Consider the following 12,230-nt stretch of genomic DNA (forward strand, 5'->3'; position numbering starts at 1 on the left):
TTAGACTGAGTAAAGCCACAGAGCATGATCCAGGCAGAAATTAACCTCATGGTCTATATGCTCCTGTAACTGAGCAGCTAAGAAATTGATATTCTGTCCTGGAAGAAGATTCTCAGAAAGGGTGGAGCTTGGGGGAGGGAGCTTAGAGTTTGATTCTCACAGCTGGATGTGAAGCCAATAGCACTATGTGACTTGACTGCATTAGAATTACTCCTCTTTGGGGTTGTATGCTAATCTTTTGAGCTTCATCATTTCAGTTTCTGCTTGAGAGCTGGCTCTTCAAAAGCTTTAAGTGACAATGACAGTCTACAAAATTGCTCTTTGAGAACAATTAAACAAAGTCAGGAGGCATGTAATATTTTTAGCAGTGGGTAAGAGGGATCATTTAACTATGACAGAAAGAAGCTCATAGTCTTTAAAATTGTTTCGACAGATCTGATTGTTATGTGACAGTTTTGGGATGACAGTTGGTTTCTACAGGCTAGCTGAGACCAGATGTTATGTGGAGGAAACATTGCCGATGTAATGGATGTGAACTTAGGAGCTACAGGAAATTACTTCTGAAGAGAAAGTATTTTCTGTCTGTTCGACAGGTCACTGCAGAAGATATCCATTGAAAATTATGTTAATGACAGCATTATGGACTAATAATGTAGGATAGGGAGCGTAAAACAATATTCAAAAGAAGACAGAAGCCTAGAATATCAACTTTCAGGGTATCAAAGTAATGTTGGTAGTCACTTCTTGAAATAAGGGAGTTAGAAAGTAGTCATTAATAATGAAACTAGGGGGCTTCCCTGGTGGCGCAGTGGTTGAGAGTCTGCCTGCCAATGCAGGGGACACGGGTTCGAGCCCTGGTCTGGGGGGATCCCACATGCCACGGAGCAACTAGGCCCGTGAGCCACAACTACTGAGCCTGCGCGTCTGGAGCCTGTGCTCCGCAACAAGAGAGGCCGCGATAATGAGAGGCCCGTGCACCGCGATGAAGAGTGGCCCCTGCTTGCCGCAACTAGAGAAAGCCCTCGCACAGAAACGAAGACCCAACACAGCCATAAATAAATAAATAAGTAAATAAAAAAAAATAATAATAATGAAACTAGAATAGACAGTAGGAGATATCATCAGTTAAATGGACATCTTGTTCTTATTACCGTCGTTCTGATTGATTATGATTAGCTACTAATTCTGAGCCTTGATTCATTAACTGTTAAGTATACAGGATTTAGAAGCAGAATATTGAATGAGACACAAGTTACCAAATCCTTTGGAAAGACAGTTTCTTTATATCAAGGTCAGCTATATTTTAATTAATAAGAAACACACACCTTGACTACTGTGATATGTGGAGAATGTGTCACATAGGTTTCCAAATTTGTGGTTCAGAACAGGGAGAGTGGGGAATTGGGAACAGAAGACTGGCCTCATCTGGAAAGCCCAACAATTAGTCCTCTCCTCTCATCTTTCATCACTGGATCTTTTCACTAGCACTTTGGGGAATGCATAGGCTTTGCTATCAAACAGGGAGAGGTTCAAATCTGAGCTCCAGCACTCAGCAGCCATGGGAATTTTGGAATGGTCTTTACTTGAGCCTCATTGTACTTATATGCAAAACGGGACTGAAATAACAAACTAATCAGGTTGTTATGCAGCATGCATGAGAAAAAAAGAGCATGGGGTAAAGCTCTGGAGTCAGAGAGTCTGGGTTTTAATCTTGGCTCAACTGCGTACAAGTTGGTTGACTTTGTGCCTTTTTCCCTCCTGGGTAAAACGTGGACAATATAAGTATCTTACTCCTGAGTAGTAGTGATGATTAAATATGTTACTGTATGTTAAGTGGCAGAGTAGTCCTGGTACATAGTAAGCTATATTAGTTCTAATTATCAGTATGAAAAGTGCTTGGGAGAATGCGTAGCAAGTTGTAAGTTCTCAATAAATAGAGGCTACTATTATTACAGTTGTTTTTACTATTAGTTTCTATCCAGAAGAACTATGCCTATATCACTAAATTGTTTTAAAGTTTTAAAACCAGGTCACATCCAAGTTTTAAAAAGTACAGGCATGAGCATTCTCTCCTTGCAAAATGCACAGACATATAAACCATTATTTAAAATAAGAAATTTTATCCATTAAGCATAATTCATAATGCAAGAGTTTTTTTTTTTTTCTCTTTGCTTCATAAAATTAGACTCATGCAAAATTCCTAGCAGTCATAATTTCATACAAATCACAATGAAGAAAAAATACTAAATTAATGGAAACACTATCTATGATAGGTGGAACCAATAAGTAATAAAGAAACTAATGCCGTGTTTTAATATTTAAACATCTTAATTCATATTCTGGAAGATGAATCAGCCAGATTAATAAGAGAACTTGCAAATGACACTAAATATGAGATGCCTGGCAAATGCCAATAAAAACAAGAATTAGCCTGTGAGCTAGGAATAAAACGAGGAGATAAGACAATAAAATCCAAGTGGGATTTAAAATAAAGATATTAAACAAGGATGTGACTGCTATTCAAATAAGAGAAAAATTGATAATGGCTAACAATATTTCTCCTTTAAAAAATTGGCATGGGAGATAATTTGACTCATTTGTAAAGAAATTTCCATAACAAATATGGGATATCAGTAGATTTTATGACTTTTTGAAAGCACAGCTTGATTATTGTTTGTTCCCAGTCATGTTAAAATATATACATATATACAAAAAGTTTGGCAATTTAAAAGAAAAAAAAATAAGAACATTAGTTTTGGTGTTTCCTTCTTTCCTTTTTTTTTTATAGATTTATTTATTTTATTTATTTATTTATTTTTGGCTGTGTTGGGTCCTTGCTGCGTGTGGGCTTTCTCTATTTGTGGCAAGTGGGGGCTATTCTTCGTTGCGGTGCGCGGGTTTCTCATCATGGTAGTTTCTCTTGTTGTGGAGCACAGGCTCTAGGTGCACAGGCTTCATTAGTTGTGGCAGGCGGGCTCAGTAGTTGTGGTGCACAGGCTTAGTTGCTCCGCAGCATGTGGGATGTTCCCGGACCAGGGCTCGAACCCGTGTCCCCTGCATTGGCAGGCAGATTCTTAACCACTGCGCCACCAGGGAAGTCCTGCTTCTTTCTTTATGTAAAATAAATTTCTAATATTCCAAGTTAAAGAATGACCATTATCTTAAAAACAAAAAACAAAAAAAAAAACACAACATAAAACCACTTGCACACAAAAAGTAGATAGGTAAGAAAGATTGTGTAATCAAAGAGGAAGGTGAAAGCTTCAGAATTGCAGAGACTTTTCAGATGGAAGGAAAAAAGCATTTGAATGGCCAGAAAATTCTTCCCAGAAATGGTTCACTGGAATGGAACTGTTCAGTGTGGAGATAAAAAATGGGAAGGCAGATATCCTTCCCATTATCTTTAAGAGGCTGATGTGTCTTTTGAAAGTTGAAGTCAAATCATTCACCAATGTTTTAAAAGTCTTTTGGTGGGTGGCCATACCCATACATATGTGCCAGAAATAGTTATTCATTTGTTTGTTTGTTCATTTGTTCATTCACCACACATGTATTACTATGTGACAGGTATTGTGTTAGGATGTATCATTGTGTTAGAGACACAAAGATAAATAATACACAGACCTGTCTTCAAGAAAGTTACAATCTAGGTGGGAAGATAGACGTGCAAAAATAAACAAAAGATTGTACCTTATAACTGGAGTAGTAGAAGTACAAGATGTACTGTAGACAAAGAAGAGAGAATAATTAACCCTTTCTAGGAGTATCAGACAAGACATCAAAGGAGGTGCTATTTGCTCTGGATCTTGAAGAATGACAAAAGTTCTTTTTCAGAGGTTTTGCATTTATATTGTAGAATTCATCATATCATTTAGCCAAATCATTTAGTGTTTGTGTAGTGCATTACAGATTGCAAAGCACCTTCAGATGCTTTATCACACATAAGGTACATTTTTTAACATGGTAATGCTCCTTTTTGCGTTTTGGTTTCAGCTTATCAATTTTATCTTTCTTTACAGGTACTAGATCTATATTTTAGACCTACTTCTCTACAGTGTTCTAGTAAAGGGGATGTTCCAGGTACTATTACTGCATAACAAATCATCCCAAAACACAGTGATTTAAAATAACATTAGTCATTTATTATTTCTCATGATTTCTGTGGGTCAAGACTTTGAGAAGGACTTAGTTGGGCAATTCAGACTTGGGGTGGCTCATGCAGTTGCAGCCACATGGTGACTGGAGCTAGAGTATCAGGGAGTTGGCACAGCTGGGAGCTGGTTGGGTATCTCTGTGTCTGTGTGTAATCTTCGGGCTTCTGCATGTGGTTAAGCCATATGGGCTAGTTTGGGCTTCCTCATAGCATGGCCGCCTGAAGATAGTTAGGTTATTCGCATTCTGGCTTAGGGTCCTTGCCAATGAAGTGGAAGTTGAATTGCTTTTTCCCAACCTTACCTTGAAAGTCACATTGCATTACTTGAGCCACACTCTATTGATTACAAACAAGCTACAGACTTAAAGGGAAGGAAATTAAATGTAATCTCTTGACGAATGAGAGGCAAGATTCTAGAGGAACATCTGAGATGGGAGATATTGTTGTGCACATCTTTGGAAAATACAATCTTTACATCTTTATTCAAGCTTTGAGTAAACAAACCATTCTTCTTTAAGAGAGATGGCATGAGATCTTATCAGGAAATGATCCAGGCCAAGGGATGTTACTGAATTTTACTTAATGTTTATTAAATTGATTTAAAAAATTTCAGTACCTGACACTTTCTAATGAAACTAAGATCAAAACATGACAGGATATAAGAGGGATTAATTTGTCAATGAGGAAGAACTTTCTGACAAAGCAGGCCATTGCAAAAGGTTACAATGGAAAACTGAAGAATCAATTTCTTTGAAGGTTTTAAAAATCTATGGTAGAGGAATTCCATGAGTTCACTTGTGTTAGCATGGTCCCAGCTGGAGGAGAGAGATGGATTGAGTTACCTTCTTAGACTTCTTTCAGTGATATAATTCCTCCATATTCATTAACAAATAAAAGAGAGATTATCTGGGTAACCTTAGAAAGGTCTTTTGGTCAATGAAAGGGATTGCTTTATTTAATTTATTTTTAATAATTTATTCATTTATTTTGAGCTCTCTGTCTCACAAAAAGCATTCCAATTTCTTACATGTATACTTCTCATTAATGCAATTACTGCAGATTTTTTCAAGTCATAGTACCATCCTTTGATCAGTAATTAGAAAGAAATACTTTGTGATAAGATAAATTTTGTAATTCCTTGCTTGGCATGGCTGGCAAATAGGTAACAAATTATAGTAATATTTTTCTTTGCATGAGTGTGTTGGTGTCAATATGTATATATCACATAGAAAGCTTAATTGGTGCCAAGTATTTTGCTTTACCTGCATTGTTTGATTTAATTGTAAGCAACTGTAGTGTATAATTAGTATCGCTGTTTTAGAGATTATGAAGATGAGGTTCACAGATGTTAAATAGCTTTTCTGAGGTCAAGAAGCAAAGCTAAGATTTAAACTCAATTCTACTAACACTGGAGCCTTACTAATTAACTAGGTGCTGTATTTTTTTATTATTGAATGGCAATGAAATGCCATTCTTTTGTAAATTTAGACTATATTTGCAAATTAGATCACACTCTGGAATTTATAAATCAGAGTGCCTCAATGTCATTAACTTACAGGCCAGTAAAACTATTTATGATCTGTACCCCTCCCTTTTTTTAACTTATTCTTCTATACCTCCATAAGAGGCCTCTGCTCTAGCCAAAATGGGCAGTTCCTCTAACTTTGTGAATACTGCTTCTTTTACCTGAAATTGTCACCCTACTCACATCCAAATCTTCCTGTTCTATCAATCCATTCAAAAGCTTCCTCTTCCATAAAACCTCCCAGATCACTTGAATTCTTAGAACTCTTAATTTCTCTATGAAAGTATGACTTACGACTTGTGAAAAAATGACTTATGAAAATTTTGTCTTGTTTCAATTACTATTTATATGTATATTCACCCTCAATCAAGTTAGAAATTCCTGCATGGAAATGGCTACCTTCCTTGCTTTTTTCTGTCTTCAAACCCTGGCCTGGTATGCCACAAGAAGTATTTTTTCAGTGTTGGTTAAGTAGCCCAACTTCCTGTTAACTAGTATCTGTCTGAATTGAGCAGCGATATTGCCTTAATTTCTATTTTCAAGACCTGCACTTGAGATCAATGTTTATTCTCCTCAGGTTTCAAATATTGTGATAGTTATGAGGTAGCTAAAAAAATTTTGGAGGTTCTTTCTGCTTGCCTTGACCATATTTCTTCTTCATTGTACTTTTTAATAACTTTTGGATGCTCATTTTATCAAATAAAGGGCCTGATTAAGTATACTTTGTTTAAAAATTGAGCAAAAAGAGTCTAGCCTGATTTACTTAATTGATGAGTGTTAATGATGCTGAAATTCTGAGCCAAATTTCTGAGCATCATTTCTTAGAAGCCAGCTGGTTTTTCTCTTTTCTAGGGCCAGATTGCACACCTAAAACTGGTCAGTCATCTCACATACATATGCTCTTATCTACATGAGACAACCAAGCAGACTAGAGTCTGTACTGATTTATAAGTACCATCATTTTTGCATATGACAGAAGATAATACCATGATTAAAGATTTTGAATGTTAGTCCTAGAATTCAAAAACTGCTTCAGAATATATACATCTTCACTGTTAACTATTTAGAAAGCAAGATTATAATATTGTCCATTTACATTCCATCCAAAACCAGCAGATTACACTTTCTTCTCAAGTGCATGTGGAACATTCTCCATAATAGATCACATCTTGGGTCACAAATCAAGCCTTGGTAAATTTTAAAAAATTGAAATCAGATCAAGAATCTTTTCTGACCACAATGCTATGAGATTAGAAATGAATTACAGGGAAAGAAAAATGTAAAAAACACAAACACACAGAGGCTAAACAATATGTTACTAAATAACCAAGAGATCACTGAAGAAGTCAAGGAGGAAATCAAAAAATACCTAGAGACAAATTACAATGAATACACGATGATCCAAAACTTATGGGATGCAACTAAAGCAGTTCTAAGAGGGAAGTTTATAGCAATACAAGCCTACCTCAAGAAACAAGAAAAATTTCAAATAAACAATCTAACCTTACACCTAAAGGAACTAGAGAAAGAAGAACAAAGAAAACCCAAAGTTAGTAGAAGGAAAGAAATCATAAAGATCAGAGCAGAAATAAATGAAATAGAAACAAAGAAAACAATAGCAAAGATCAATAAAACTAAAAGCTGGTTCTTTGAGAACATAAAATTGATAAACCATTAGGCAGCCTCATCAAGCAAAAGAGGGAGAGGACTCAAATCAATAAAATTAGAAATGAAAAAGGAGAAGTTACAATGGACACCACAGAAATACAAATCATCATAAGAGACTACTACAAGCAACTCTATGCCAATAAAATGGACAACCTGGAAGAAATGGACAAATTCTTAGAAAGGTATAACTTTCCAAGACTGAACCAGGAAGAAATAGAAGATATGAACAGACCAATCACAAGTAATGAAATTGAAACTGTGATTAAAAATCTTCCAATAAACAAAAGTCCAGGACCAGATGGCTTCACAGGCAAATTCTATCAAACATTTAGAGAAGAGCTAACACCCATCCTTCTCAGACTCTTCCAAAAAATTGTAGAGGAAGGAACACTCCCAAACTCATTCTATGAGGCCACCATCACCTTGATACCAAAACCAGACAAAGATACTACAAAAAAAGAAAGTTACAGACCCTATCACTCATGAATATAGATGCAAAAATCCTCAACAAAATACTAGCAAACAGAATCCAACAACACATTAAAAGGATCATACACCATGATCAAGTGGAATTTATCCCGGGGATGCAAGCATTCTGCAATATATGCAAATCAATCAATGTCATACACCATATTAACAAATTGAAGGAGAAAAACCATATGATCATCTCAATAGATGCAGAAAAAAGCTTTTGACAAAATTCAACACCCATTTATGATAAAAACTCTCCAGAAAGTGGGCATAGAGGGAATCTACCTCAACATATTAAAGGCCATATACAATGAACCCACAGCAAACATCATTCTCAATGGTGAAAAACTGAAAGCATTTCCTCTAAGATCAGGAACAAGACAAGGTTGTCCACTCTCGCGAGTATTATTCAATATAGTTTTGGAAGTCCTAGCCACAGCAATCAGAGAAGAAAAAGAAATAAAAGGAATACAAATTGGAAAAGAAGAAGTAAAACTGTCACTGTTTGCAGATGACATGATATTATACATAGAGAATCCTAAAGACACCACCAGAAAACTACTAGAGCTAGCCATTGAATTTGGTAAAGTTGCAGGATACAAAATTAATGCACAGAAATCTCTTGCATTCCTGTACACTAACAACAAAAGATCAGAAAAAGAAATTAAGGAAACAATCCCATTCACCACTGCAACAAAAAGAATAAAATACCTAGGAATAAACCTACCTAAAGGGGGTAAAAGACCTGTACTCAGAAAACTATACGACACTGATGAAAGAAATCAAAGATGACACAAACAGATGGAGAGATATACCATGTTCTTGGATTGGAAGAATCAATATTGTGAAAATGACTGTACTACCCAAAGCAATCTACAGAGTCAGTGCACTCCCTATCAAATTACCAGTGGCATTTTTTACAGAACTAGAACAAAAAATCTTAAAATTTGTATGGAGGCACAAAAGACCCCGAATAGCCAAAGCAATTCAGTCAATATGTATATATCACGTAGAAAAAAACGGAGCTGGAGGAATCAGACTCCCTGATTTCAGACTGTACTACAAAGCTACAGTAATCAAGACAATATGATACTGGCACAAAAACAGAAATATAGATCAATGGAACAGGATAGAAAGCCCAGAGATAAACCCACGCACCTATGGTCAACTAATCTATGACAAAGGAGGCAAGGATATAAAATGGAGAAAAGATAGTCTCTTCAATAAGTGGTGCTGGGAAAACTGGACAGCTACATGTAAAAGAATGAAGTTAGAACACTCCCTAACACCATACACAAAAATAAACTCAAAATGGATTAGAGACCTAAATGTAAGACTGGACACTATAAAACTCTTAGAGAAAAACATAGGCAGAACACTCTTTGACATAAATCACAGCAAGATCGTTTTTGATCCACCTCCTAGAGTAATGGAAATAAAAACAAAAATAAACAAATGGGACCTAATGAAACTTAAAAGCTTTTGCAAAGCAAAGGAAACTACAAACAAGACAAAAAGACAACCTTCAGAATGGGAGAAAATAGTTGCAGATGAAGCCACTGATAAGGGATTAATCTCCTGAATATACAAACAGCTTATGCAGCTCTATATCAAAAAATCGAACCCAATCAAATAATGGGCAGAAAACCTAAATAGACATTTCTCCATAGAAGACATACAGATGGCCAAGAAGCACATGAAAATCTGCTCAGCATCAGTAATTATTAGAGAAATGCAAATCGAAACTACAATGAGGTATCACCTCACACCAGTTTGAATGGGCATCATCAGAAAATCTACAAACAACAAATGCTGGAGAGGGTGTGGAGAAAAGGGAACCCTCCTACTCTGTTGGTGGGAATGTAAATTGATACAGTCACTATGGAGAACAGTATGGAGGTTCCTTTAAAAACTAAAAATAGAATTACCATATGACCCAGCAATCCCACTACTGGGCATATACCCAGAGAAATCCATAATTCAAAAAGACATATGCACCCCAATGTTCATTGCAGCACTATTTACAATTGCCAGGTCATGGAAGCAACCTAAATGCCCATCGACAGACAAATGGATAAAGAAGATGTTGTACATATATACAATGGGAAATTACTCAGCTCTAAAAAGGAATGAAATTGGGTCATTTGAGAGACGTGAATGGATCTAGAGACTCATCAAGAGTGAAGTAAGTCAGAAAGAGAAAAACAGATATCGTATATTAACGCATATATGTGGCACCTAGAAAAATGGTACAGATGAACTGGTTTGCAGGGCAGAAATAGAGACACAGATGTAGAGAACAAACCTATGGACACCAAGGGGGGAAAGTGGCAGGGGTGGTGGTGGTGGTGTGATGAATTGGGAGATTGGGATTGACATATATACACTAATATGTATAAAATAGATAACTAATAAGAACCTGCTCTATAAAAAAATAAATAAGATTCAAAAATTCAAAAAACATAAAAAATAAACATAAAATATCATCCATTTAGAATATTATTCATTAAAAAGAATTAAATATTGCTGTTTGCAGCAACATGGATGAACCTAGAGAGTATCATACTAAGTGAAGTAAGCCAGAGAAAGAGAAATATTATATGATACCACTTATATATAGAATCTAAAAAACAATACATATGGATCTATGTGTAAAATTGAAGGAGGCTCACAGACATAGAAAACAAACTTATGGTTACCAATGGGGAAAGGGGGGAGAGGAGGATAAATTAGGAGTATTGGATTACTACTATATATAAAATAGATAAGCAGCAAGTATTTACTGTATAACACTGAGAACAATATTCAATATCTTGTAATAACCTATAATGGAAAATAATCTGAACGAATATATATATAATGTTTGTATATATATAAAGCTGAATTACTTTGCTGTACACTGGAAACTAACACAATCTTGTAAATAAACCATACTTCAATAAAAAGTAATTAAAAATAAAAATAAAATGTCATCCATTTATCGATATCGTACTTTGTCTAAAATAGATTTTAGGAATTTTATAAAGATATCAAGATATACATTGTAACAAGAAAACACAAATTATAATTAAATGGTAAAGATGAAGTGAGGCAATAACAAAGATAAGGTAATAAACTATACTCCATAATAAAGGCAGTCATCGATGTACATGTTATGTTTTATATCCTCTTACCAAGAGTGGGCCGCAAATTCGACTTTAATTACCAGTATGAAGAGGGAAACCTGTTCATGTTTATGGTTAGTTTTGCTGATTTGTAGTAGCTAGTAAATAAAAACAAAGGAGCTGCTGAGGAGGTGGGCACCTACTTATGACCCTGAGAAATTGTTTTCGTGGATCTTCCAAAAGAGAACACTGTTTAAGCCCTAGGGATGATTCTTAGGTGATAATTATAAACCAACACAAGCTGCTTTAAACCGGAAAGATTTGAAGACGAGAGTTCATATTGTGTATGATAGATTATTGCTCTTGCTTGCTGTGCATGCTGCGCCAGTGTCTCCTGCATAGGCAGTTTGTGACCTCTCTGTTGATCTGCCTGACTTCACAGCTCTAGCCTTCCCTGGGAATCCAGAAAAATTTCTCATTTCATTGGTGTGACCACATACATCTGACTGTGTTACTGCTTTCACAGTGGCATTTAAGACATTCCCCAGTTTGCCCCTGTCGTTTGTTCTCAGTTCATATCATGCAGCTGGTTACCGACCTCCAGCCCCAGCCACCATGCATCCCTGTGTTTAAGTTCAGTGTTTCTTAGCCTGTGCAGATTGTCAGGGATTTAGGGGCTGGAGAGATGGCTAAAAAGAAAGCTTCCCAACCCCCAGCTGAAACACTGAAGCTCTGCTTCTTTCTGTTATATTGATTATGGTTCCATCTGTAATTTCACTGGGAAAAAAAGCATTCGCCTGCCTTTAAAAAAATTAATACCTGAAAGAAATCAGTGCTCTCTGAAGTCCCTTTGAGGTCTAGATATTTATTAATTAGATCAACTAAGCCGAATATCTCTTTTCATATGTTATCCAAATTTGTTCTCTGTTTCCTAGATTCTCTACATTTGTGCCATCTAAATTTCTTATTTTTTTTATCTATAAGTAGTCCTATGCACGTGTAGTAGATCTTTTAATGAGTTACTTCTTTTTCTTTTTTTGTTTTTTTGTATTTTTATAAAGTTTCTCATTTCTTATTTATTCACTTTGGCTGTAGTAGCATAGATTTCTGTCATTTTTTTCTTCCAGAAGTACATGATCTTTCATCTAAGGACCAATGATTTTAAAACCCCGTGAAACATTCTTCAATAACACACTTTACTCATCCATTTTATCCTCAATATTTAAATTACTGGTCAAATAGATATTAAAGTTCTATTACATTACTGATGAAGTTAAAGACAGCTTTCTACTTGAACTATCATAAACAT

At 35.6% G+C, this 12,230-nt stretch overlaps 1 protein-coding gene across 11 annotated transcripts in view; it reads left to right on the top strand.

The window, feature by feature from the left end:
* The window catches only part of MAGI2 (membrane associated guanylate kinase, WW and PDZ domain containing 2), a 1,337,104-nt gene that overhangs the window by 608,970 nt on the left and 715,904 nt on the right, over positions 1 to 12,230 (top strand). The gene's annotated exons all lie outside the window — the stretch shown is intronic.

This window comes from Balaenoptera ricei, chromosome 9 (assembly GCF_028023285.1).
Source record: "Balaenoptera ricei isolate mBalRic1 chromosome 9, mBalRic1.hap2, whole genome shotgun sequence".
NCBI lineage: Eukaryota > Metazoa > Chordata > Mammalia > Artiodactyla > Balaenopteridae > Balaenoptera > Balaenoptera ricei.